The following is a 12,404-nucleotide window of genomic DNA, read 5'->3' as shown; positions in this document are numbered from 1 at the left end:
GGATACCCAAGCCGTGGTGGCTGGCGACCCTCCCCCAACAGGCGACTTCCCGGAGGGAAAGGAAAGAGTCTCCAACAGTACTAGAGATTGAGCCCAACCTAACACCAATAGTGGCATTAATGAACAACTTCTGACTACTAAAAATAGGCCCTCAGCTCAGGCGAAAATGATCAAGGCAGAAGTCGCCGATTGGGCTAACTGAAAAAGAGGAAAGGGGGCAAAACAGCTTTCTGCGGCTGTTTCTACAGAGGCTTCGTTGCCTCTGGGCTCAGCGCTGTGATTACACAGGTTGCAACTGCCCCAAATACAGAAACAGGCTGTTTTCAGGGCTCTCTACCACCTGAACCTTCCCCGCCGGAGGGGTGAAACGCAATTCAGGTGGAATCCCTCTCTCAAGGAATTCAGATCCCAGGACTTCACAATTTGAAGCCATTAAAACCAACCTACAACCTTTCCTCTGTCTCCACCACACACCCAGCAGCGAGAGACTTCCAAAGTTAAAGGAGCCACAACATCTTTTGCTGGTGGGACCTGCAGACAGACAAGCACCACATAATGGGCAGGATAAGAAAAACAGAGCCCAGAGACATCACAGGAAAGTCTTTCAACCTGCTGGGTCCCACAATCAGGGAAATCTGATTAAATGCCCAGACACCAGCAAAAAATAACAAATCACACCAGGAAAATTGAAGATATGGCCCAGTCAAAGGAATAAATCAATAGCTCAAATGAGATACAGGAGCTGAGACAACTAATTCTGAATATATGAACAGAAATGGAAAACCTCTTCAAAAACCAAATCAATAAATTGAGGGAGGACATGAAGAAGGCATGGGATGAACAAAAAGAAGAAATGGAAAGTCTAAAAAACAAATCACAGAACTGATGGGCTTGAAAGACACAGTAGAAGAGATGAAGAAAACAATGGAAACCTACAATGGTAGATTTAAAGAGACAAAGGCTAGAATTAGTGAACTAGAGGATGGAACATCTGAAATACAAAAAGAAACAGAAACTATAGGGAAACGAATGGAAAAATTTGAGCAGGGGCTCAGGGAATTGACTGATAATATGAAGTGCACCAATATATGTGCTGTGGGTGTCCCAGAAGGAGAAGAGAAGGGAAAAGGAAGAGAAAAACTAACGGAAGAAATTATCACTGAAAATTTCCCAACTCTTATGAAAGACCTAAAATTACAGATCCAAGAAGTGCAGCGCACCCCAAAGAGAATAGACCCAAATAGGGGTTCTCCAAGACACTTACTAGTTAGAATGTCAGAGGTCAAAGAGAAAGAGAGGATCTTGAAAGCAGCAAGAGAAAAACAATCCATCACATACAAGGGAAACCCAATAAGACTATGTGTAGATTTCTCAGCAGAAACCATGGAAGCTAGAAGACAGTGGGATGATATATTTAAATTACTTAAAGAGAAAAACTGCCAACCAAGACTTCTATATCCAGCAAAATTGTCCTTCAAAAATGAGGGAGAAATTAAAACATTTTCAGACAAAAAGTCACTGAGAGAATTTGTGACCAAGAGACCAGATCTGCAAGAAATACTAAAGGGAGCACTAGAGTCAGATACAAAAAGACAGAAGAGAGAGATATGGAGAAGAGTGTAGAAAGAAGGAAAATCAGAAATGATATATATAATAAAAAAGGCAAAATGGTAGAGGAAAGTATTACCCAAACAGTAATAACACTAAATGTTAATGGACTGAATTCCCCAATCAAAAGACATAGACTGGCAGAATGGATTAAAAAACAGGATCCTTCTATATGCTGCCTACGGGAAACACATCTTAGACCCAAAGATAAACATAGGTTGAAAGTAAAAGGTTGGGAAAAGATATTTCATGCAAATAACAACCAGAAAAGAGCAGGAGTAGCTATACAAATATCCAACAAATTAGACTTCAAATGTAAAACAGTTAAAAGAGACAAAGAAGGATACTATCTACTAATAAAAGGAACAATTAAAAAAGAAGACATAACAATCATAAATATTTATGCACCGAATCAGAATGCCCCAAAATGCGTGAGGAATACACTGCAATCACTGAAAAGGGAAATAGACTCATCTACCATAATAGTTGGAGACTTCAATTCGCCACTCTCATCAATGGACAGAACATCTAGACAGAGGATCAATAAAGAAATAGAGAATTTGAATATTACAATAAATGAGCTAGATTTAACAGACATTTATAGGACATTACACCCCACAACAGCAGGATACACCTTTTTCTCAAGTGCTCAAGGATCATTCTCAAAGATAGACCATATGCTGGGTCACAAAGCAAGTCTCAACAAATTTAAAAAGATTGAAATCATACACAACACTTTCTCGGATCATAAAGGAATGAAGTTGGAAATCAATAATAGGCAGAGTGCCAGAAAATTCACAAATACGTGGAGGCTCAACAACACACTCTTAAACAACCAGTGGGTCAAGGAAGAAATTACAAGAGAAATTAGTAAATATCTCAAGGCAAATGAAAATGAAAACACAACATATCAAAACCTATGGGATGCAGCAAAGGCAGTGCTAAGAGGGAAATTTATTGCCCTAAATGCCTATATCAGAAAAGAAGAAAAGGCAAAAATTCAGGAATTAACTGTCCACTTGGAAGAACTGTGAAAGAACAGCAAACTAACTTCAAAGCAAGCAAAAGGAAAGAAATAACAAAGATTAGAGCAGAAATAAATGAAATTGAGAACATGAAAACAATAGAGAATATCAATAAGACCAGAAGTTTGTTCTATGAGAAAATCAATAAGATTGATGGGCCCTTAGCAAGATTGACAAAAAAAAGAACACAGAGGACCCAAATAAATAAGATCAGAAATGGAAGAGGAGACATAACCACTGACCTCACAGAAATAAAGGAGGTAATAACAGGATACTATGAACAACTTTACGCTAATAAATACAACAATGTAGATGAAATGGACAGGTTCCTAGTAAGGCATGAACAACCAACTTTGACTCAAGAAGAAATAGATGACCTCAACAAACCAAACACAAGTAAAGAAATTGAATCAGTCATTCTAAAGCTTCCCAAAAAGAAAAGTCCAGGACCAGACGGCTTCACATGTGAATTCTACCAAACATTCCAGAAAGAATTAGTACCAACTCTGCTCAAACTCTTTAAAAAAATCGAAGTGGAGGGAAAACTACCTAATTCATTCTATGAAGCCAACATCACCCTCATACCAAAACCAGGCAAAGATATTACAAAAAAAGAAAACTACAGACCAATCTCTCTAATGAATATAGATGCAAAAATCCTCAACAAAATTCTAGCAAATCGAATCCAGCAACACATTAAAAGAATTATACATCATGACCAAGTAGGATTCATCCCAGGTATGCAAGGATGGTTCAACATAAGAAAATCAATTAATGTAATACACCATATCAACAAATCAAAGCAGAAAAATCACATGATCATCTTGATTGATGCAGAGAAGGCATTTGACAAGATTCAACATCCTTTCTGTTGAAAACAGTTCAAAGGATAGGAATACAAGGGAACTTCCTTAAAACAATAGAGGGAATATATGAAAAACCCACAGCTAATATCATCCTCAATGGGGAAAAATTGAAAACTTTCCCCCTAAGATCAGGAACAAGACAAGGATGTCCATTATCACCACTATTATTCAACATCATGTTGGAGGTTCTAGCCAGAGCAATTAGACAAGAAAAAGAAATACAAGGCATCAAAATTGGAAAGGAAGAAGTAAAACTATCACTGTTTGCAGACGATATGATACTATATGTCGAAAATCTGGAAAAATTCACAACAAAACTACTACAGCTAATAAATGAGTACAGCAAAGTAGCAGGTTACAAGATCAACATTCAAAAATCTGTAGCGTTTCTATACACTAGCAATGAACAAGCTGAGGGGGAAATCATGAAACGAATTCCATTTACAATTGCAACTAAAAGAATAAAATACTTAGGAATAAATTTAACTAAAGAGACAAAAGACCTATACAAAGAAAACTACAAAAAAACTGTTAAAAGAAATCACAGAAGACCTAAATAGATGGAAGGGCATACCGTGTTCATGGATTGGAAGACTAAATATAGTTAAGATGTCAATCCTACCTAAATTGATTTACAGATTCAATGCAATACCAATCAAAATCCCAACAACTTATTTTTCAGAAATAGAAAAACCAATAAGCAAATTTATCTGGAAGGGCAGGGTGCCCCGAATTGCTAAAAGTATCTTGAGGAAAAAAAACCAAGCTGGTGGTCTCACGTTGCCGGACTTTAAGGCATATTATGAAGCCACAGTGGTCAAAACAGCATGGTATTGGCATAAACATAGATATATCAACCAATGGAATCGAATAGAGTGCTCAGATATAGACCCTCTCATCTATGGACATTTGATCTTTGATAAGGCAGTCAAGCCAATTCACCTGGGACAGAACAGTCTCTTCAATAAATGGTGCCTAGAGACCTGGATATCCATATGCGAAAGAATGAAAGAGGACCCGTATCTCACACCCTATACAAATGTTAACTCAAAATGGATCAAAGATCTAAACATTAGGTCTAAGGCCATAAAACAGTTAGAGGAAAATGTAGGGAGATATCTTATGAATCTTACAATTGGAGGCAGTTTTATGGACCTTAAACCTAAAGCAAGAGCACTGAAGAAATAAATAAACAAATGGGAGCTCCTCAAAATTAAACACTTTTCTGCATCAAAGAACTTCATCAAGGAAGTAGAAAGACAGCCTACACAATGAGAGACAATATTTGGAAATGACATATCAGATAACGGTCTAGTATCCAGAATTTATAAAGAGATTGTTCAACTCAACAACAAAAAGACAGCCAACCCAATTACAAAATGGGAAAAAGACTTGAACAGACACCTCTCAGAAGAGGAAATACAAATGGCCAAAAGGCACATGAAGAGATGCTCAATGTCCCTGGCCATTAGAGAAATGCAAATCAAAACCACAATGAGATATCATCTCACACCCACCAGAATGGCCATTATCAACAAAACAGAAAATGACAAGTGCTGGAGAGGGTGCGGAGAAAGAGGCACACTTATCCACTGTGGGTGGGAATGTCAAATGGTGCAACCACTGTGGAAGGCAGTTTGGCGGTTCCTCAAAAAACTGAATATAGAATTGCCATATGACCCAGCAATACCATTGCTAGGTATCTACTCAAAGGACTTAAGGGCAAAGACACAAATGGACATTTGCACACCAATGTTTATAGCAACATTATTTACAATTGCAAAGAGATGGAAACAGCCAAAATGTCCGCCAACAGACGAGTGGCTAAACAAACTGTGGTATACACATACGATGGAATATTATGCAGCTTTAAGACAGAGTAAACTTATGAAGCATGTAATAACATGGATGGACCTAGAGAACATTATGCTGAGTGAGACTAGCCCAAAACTAAAGGACAAATACTGTATGGTCCCACTGATGTCAACCGACATTAGAGAATAAGCTTGGAATATGTTATTGGTAACAGAAACCATCAGGAGTTAGAAACAGGGTAAGATATTGGGTAATTGGAGCTGAAGGGATACAGACTGTGCAACAGGACTAGATACAAAAACTCAAAAATGGACAGCACAATACTACCTAATTAATTGTAATGTAATTATGTTAAAACACTGAATGAAGCTGCATCTGAGCTATATATTTTGTTTGTTTGTTTATATATATATATATTTTATTTTTTTCTCTATATTATCATTTTATTTCTTTTTCTGTTGTCTTGCTATTTCTTTTTCTAAATCGATGCAAATGTACTAAGAAATGATGATCATACATCTATGTGATGATATTGAGAATTACTGATTGCATATGTAGAATGGAATGATTTCTAAATGTTTTGTTAGTTAATTTTTTTTAATTAATAAAAAAAGGAAATCAGAAACAAAATGAGGAAATATCTTGAGGTAAATAAAAATATAACATACTAGAACTTATATAATATACTAGAACTTATTTTAGGCAGTGCTGAGAGAGAAATTTTTAGCCGAAGTGTTAACATTAAAAATAGAACAAAGCCGTCAGAACAGGGACCTAATCTCAAGACTGGAAGAACTTGTAAATGAATATCAAACTAATCCCAAAGAGAGGTTATAGAAGGGAATAACAAATATTAGAGCAGAAATAAATGAAATAAGAAAAAAAAAACTATACAGAGGATCAGCAAAACCAAAAATTCTTTCTTTGAAAAGATCAGTAAAATTGACAAACCATTAACTAGACTAACAAAGATAAAGAGAGGATAAAATAACAAAAATCAGACATGTAAAGGGGAAAACTGCTAAAGACCCCACTGAAATAAAAGGACTATAGGAAGATACTATAAAAAACAGTATGCCAATAAATTAGATAATCTAGATGAAATGGAAAAATTCTTGGAAACACACAAACTAACTACATTGACTCAAGAAGAAATAGAAGATTTCAACAAAACAGTACTACTAAAGAGAGAACTAAACCACCCCCCAACAAAGAAAGCACAGGACTAGATGGCTTCACTGGGGAAGACTACCAAACATTCCACGAAGACTTAACTCAATATTGCGCTAACCCTTTCAAAAAATTGAAGAAGAGGGAACACTCCTTAATTCATTCTTTGAAGCCAACATCATGCACATACCAAAGCTGGATAAACATAACAGAAGAAAAGAGAACTTTAGACCAATATCACTTATGAATATAGATGCAAAAATCCTCAGTAAAATACTAGCAAATTCAATCCAACAGCATATTAAAAGAATTATTGCCATCATCAATTGTGGTTTATCCCTGGTATGCAATATTGCTTCAACATAAGAAAACAATTAATGCAATACACCATATTAACAGAATGAAGGAAAAATTATTAACTCAATTGATGAACAAAATGCATTTGACAATATACAACACCATTTCTTGATAAAATTTATTAGAAGACCAGGATTAAAAAGAATTTTCTTCAACATGATAAAGGGCATATATGAAAAGACTACACTAACAACTTAATGGTGAAAAACAGATCTGGAAAAAGACAAGGATGGTTACTGACCCCACTGTTATTCAACATTGTACTGGAAGTTCTTTCCAGAAGAATTAGGCAAGAAAAAGAAATAAAAGACATCCAAATTGGAAAAGAAGAAGTAAATCTTTCCCTATTTGAAGATATGGTCCTATATAGAGATAACCTGAAAAATCTACAACAAAGCTCCAAGACCTAATTAATTTGGTAAAGTAATGGAATTTAAGATGAACACTCAAAAATCATTAGTAGTTTTATACACAATCAATTTCTATACAGTAGGAGAAATAAAAAAAAATAATTCCATTCACAATAGCAACTAAAAGAGTCAAATATCTAGGAATAAACCTAACCAAGGATGTAAAAGACTTGTACATGACAATCATAAAACATCATTAAAAGAATTTTTTAAAGGGCCTAAATAAAGGGAGGAGATTCCATGTTCATGAATTGAAAGACTAAATATCATTAAGATGTAAATATGACCCCAAATTATTTATAGATTCAATGCAATCCCAATAAAAATTCCAATAGCCTTCTTTGTAGAAATGGAAAAGCCAGTCCTCAAACTTGTATGAAGGGTAAGAGGCCCCAAATAACTAAGACCATTTTAATAAAGAAGAATGAAGTTGGAGGACATATACTTTTCAACCTTAAAACTTGTTAGAAAGCCATAGTCATCAAAACTGCATGGTACTGGCACAAGGAAAGATGTCCATTAATGGAATAGAATTGAGAGCTTAGAAACCAACCCTCACATTTACGGCCAGCTCATTTTTTTAAATTGATATATTATATATTCACAAGCCATGTAATCATCCAAAGTTACAATCGATGGTTCACAATATCATCATATAATGGTGCATTTATCACAATGGACTTTTATTTTCTTTTTTTGTGAAAAATCACATATATGTAAAAAGCAATGAATTTCTAAGTACATCACCACAATTAGTTGCAGAACCCAGTTCAGAGTTTGGCATGGGTTACAATTCCACAGTTTTAGGTTTTTACTTCTAGCTGCTCTAAGATACTGGAGTCTAGAAGAAATATGAATATAATTCAGCAATCATACTCATTTGTTAAACCCTACTTTCTGTGTAAAACTCCACTATCACTTTTGATCTTTCTCCCACTCTTTAGGGGTATTTGGGCTTTGCCCATTCTAGCATTTTCATGCTGGAAGCAGCTGTCAATAACATGGGATGGGGGGTGGAACTAGTTGATGCTCTGGAGAGGTTGGTCCCTCTGCATTTCAGGACTTATCTGGTCTGGGGACCCATTTGGAGGTTGTAGGTTTATGGAAAGTTAGCCTAGTGTATGAATCCTTTGAAAAATCTTATATATTGCCCTAGGTGTTTTTAGGATTGGCAGGAATGGTTTTGGTTCGGGTTTGGCATGTTATGGTAAGTAGCAATGTCTAACAGAAGCTTGCATAGAGTGACCTCCAGAGCAGCCTCTCAACTCTATTTGAACTCTCTCAGCCACTGATAGCTTATTTGTTACACTTCTTTCCCCCTTTTTAGTCGGAATGGCATTGTTGAATTCATGAGGCCAGGGCCAGGCTCGTCTCTGGGAGTCATCTCCCATGCCACCAGGGAGACTTTTGACACTGGATGTCATGTCCCATATAGTGGGGAAAGCATTGATTTCACTTACAGAGTTGTGCTTAGGGAACACAGGCCACATTTGAGCCACAAAAGAGGTCCTCCAGAGGTGACCCTTAGACATACCTATAGGTAGGCTAAGTTTCTCCACTACATACATAAGCTTCACAAGAGCCAGCCTCAAGATCAAGGGCATGGCCTATTGATTTGGGTGTCCCTAATATTTGTCACAACCAACTAACTTTTGACAAGGTGGCAAAGACCAATCAGTTTGGAAAGAATAGTCTCTTCAACATATGGGGTTGGGAAGACTGAATCTCCATTTGCAATAAAAAGAAGGAGGACACTTACCTCACATCATTTACAATAATCAACCCAAAATGGACCCATGACATTAATAAAAGAATCAGAACTGTAAAAAAAACTAGAGGAAAATGTAGGAAAGCAGGTTCAGAAACTTGTGTTAGGCAATGGTTTCTTAGACTTTACGCTCAAAGCTCAAGCAACAAAGGAAAAATAGAGAAATGGTATCTCATTCAAAATGAAAAACTTTTGCTCTTTGAGAGGGTGCAAAGATAATTCAATGGTAGGATTCTCTTTTGCCATGTGGGAGACCCAGGTTTGACTCCCAGCCCATGTAATTTCCCCACCAAAAAATTCAAAACCAATGTTGCTGCAATAGTGCAATAGTCACATGGAAAAGGAATGAGATGTGATTCCAACCATACAGCATGCAAAAAACACAAAAACAAAAAATCTCTTGCTCCTTAAAGTAAGATGGCAACCTACACAATGGGAGAAAGCACTTGAAATCAAATATCAGATAAATGAGTAATATCCAGAATATAAAAAGAAATCCTTCAAATTCAAAACAGAAAGACAAGCAACCCAATTTAAAAACATTTCTCCAAAGAAGACTTACAAAGGGCCAGGAAGCACATGAAAAGATGTTCAATATCATTAGTGATCAGGGAAATGCAAATCAAAACCACCGAAGACAACTTGGCAGTTCATTAAAAAGCTAAATAGAGAGATCCCATATGGCCTGGCAATCCCACTACTTGGTATCCCCTCAAAGGAACTGAAAATATAGATTCAAAAATCTATTGACACACCAATATTCATAGCAGCATTATTCATAATTGCCAAAAGATGGAAGCAACACGTGTCCATCAACTAATGAATGGATAAGTAATACGTGATTTATGCATACAATGGAATATTATTCAGCCATAAAAAAGATTGAAGTACTGATACATGTGACAACATGGATGAATCTTGAAGACATCATGTTGAGTGAAAAAAGCCATACATAAAGGGACAAATATTCTATGATTTCACTGTATTGAAACAATTAGAATAAGCAAACTCATACAGCAAGAATCTAGAATACTGGTTACCACTGGACAGGAAGTGGGTAGAGAATGGGAAGTTACAGCCTAAAATATACAGGATTCCTATTTGGAATGCCAGAAATGTTTTAGTAAAGGATGGTGGTGATGGGCATGTAGCATGGTGAGTGCAGTTAATAGCACTGAGATGTGTAACAGGGTGTGATGAGGGATATTTGGGATTGTATAAATGGCAACAGAATAAAATCTTTTATAAATCTGTGTAACTAAAGTACACAAACAGTGAACTCAAAGGTAAACCATGGACTTTAACTAATATTATAATTATAAAAATGTGATATCATCAGTTGTAATAAATGATTCACATCAGTGCAAGTTGTTGGTGGGCTGGTGTATGGTATTCCTGTATTTTATGCATACTTGTTCTATAAACCCATAATTTCTTTAAAAAAGAAAAAGTTTAAATCCTATGTAATGTGTTTAAGAAAAATAAATTTTATTACATAGAGTTTATAAACCTTTAAACTTCCAAGAATATCAGAAACAAAATAACAAAGATTAAAAAGAAATTGCTGTCTGGAATTTCCCCATCTTAATCATATTCAGATGCGTACTTCAGTGCTGTTAATTGTGTTCACAATGCTAGATTGTATATATGGTAATAGAATAAATATATAAAAAGAAAATCCATGAAACTGCACTATACAAACTGTGAACCCTAAATTATACCATGGACTATAGTTAATAGCACAACTATAAAAATGTGCTATCATCAATTGTAACAAATGTACCACACAAGTGCAAGGTGTTAATAATAAGATGGTGATTGGGAATGCTATATTTTATGCATGATTGTTCTGTAAACCCACAACTTCTCTAACAAAGAAAAAAATTTTTTTAAATCATAAAACAAGAAACAAATTTCTGCAAAATTTATACTCTCCAAAATTAATCAATGACTGTAATGCTGAACTAATAAATATACTAAGAAGTCTAAAAAGAAAAAACCTAAACTCTTAACCCAGTACCATTTTCTCCTTTTAATCCACTCCTAACATAATTAATATTCATTAAAAATTTTGTATAAAAAATTGCAATGTTTACAAAATAATAAAACAATACTATATAATTTAAACCACCACATAAATCCTTATAATAAATAATTCAGGAAACATTAGTATAATATTTAAAATATTATTTGATTAAGAGACATAGGTGATTCTTAGTAGAGTAAAACTTCAAATGACATAAATTATTTTTACATTAATTTATATAAAGCAATTCTAATCCAAAACCTGAAAGAAAAATTTCCACAGTTTCATACCTTGATTATTTTTAATTTAGTCTATTTTAAATGATATATTCCACTGCCCTACCCCCCCCTTTTTTTTAGAAGAAGACAATATTTCAAAATGGTTCTAAACATCTCTTGCAAAAGTCACTAGTAGGGATAGATGTATTTTCAGGACTCTTAACTCATATAATAATCCAAAATTATTTCACAAGGTTTGAGGCGTTAAATGATAACATATAAACCAGAGAAAAATTCTACCAGTTTACCTTTCTATTCTTTAGATAAGGAAAGTCTCTTGAAGCATAATTACAAAAAAAGAGATCATGGTGAAAAACTTGGAGTGCTTAACTGTGGTAAAAATTCACTAGGTCAAGATACACTAAAAAAGTTAAAAGGCAAACAATATTTGGGAAATGTTTTAATAATAGAACAGATTTATGCTATTAACATATAATGAGTTCTTGCAAATCAATGTGAAAAACGGTAGTACAGCAATACAGATATTATGATAGTAGAAGAAATACAAATGTATAATAAACATATGAAGAATATTCTACCACACATGTAATAATGGCAATGGAAATTAAGGCAAAATATTATATTTCATTGCACTATGATTAGCAAAGCTTTCTCTAGTAATGACTCTTTCTTTTCTTCTTTCTCTTATTATACCTAGTGAGGTGGGCAAGGAACCAAGAATTAGTTACTCTCTCAAACCACTAGTGGAAATGTAAATTCAAATAAGTTTGTTGGATGTCAGTTTTATGCTAAGACACTTTTAGGAATTTATCTTATGAAAGTAATTGGTGAAAGAAACCAAAACTTTATGAATAGAAAAATAGATTTTAACATTACTTAAAACAGCAAAATACTGTGAACAACTTAAATGGCCAGAGTAGGGAAAGGATTAAATAAATTTTAGCACACACATTGGTTGAAATATCATAGTCATTTGAAATCATATTTTACATATTTAATATAATGGTTACAATTCCACAATTTTAGGTTTTTACTTCTAGCTGCTGTAAGATACTGGAGACTAAAATAAATATCAATGTAATGATTTTGCAATCATACGTTAACTTTAAATAACATTAAC

The 12,404-nt window shown here is 34.7% G+C and overlaps 1 long non-coding RNA gene across 2 annotated transcripts in view; it reads right to left on the bottom strand.

Annotated features, from left to right (window-relative positions):
• The window catches only part of LOC143682826 (uncharacterized), a 416,713-nt gene that overhangs the window by 54,688 nt on the left and 349,621 nt on the right, over nucleotides 1-12,404 (bottom strand). The window lies entirely within an intron of this gene.

The sequence above is a fragment of the Tamandua tetradactyla genome, chromosome 5 (assembly GCF_023851605.1).
Source record: "Tamandua tetradactyla isolate mTamTet1 chromosome 5, mTamTet1.pri, whole genome shotgun sequence".
NCBI lineage: Eukaryota > Metazoa > Chordata > Mammalia > Pilosa > Myrmecophagidae > Tamandua > Tamandua tetradactyla.
This window is presented reverse-complemented; position numbering and strand designations above follow the sequence as displayed.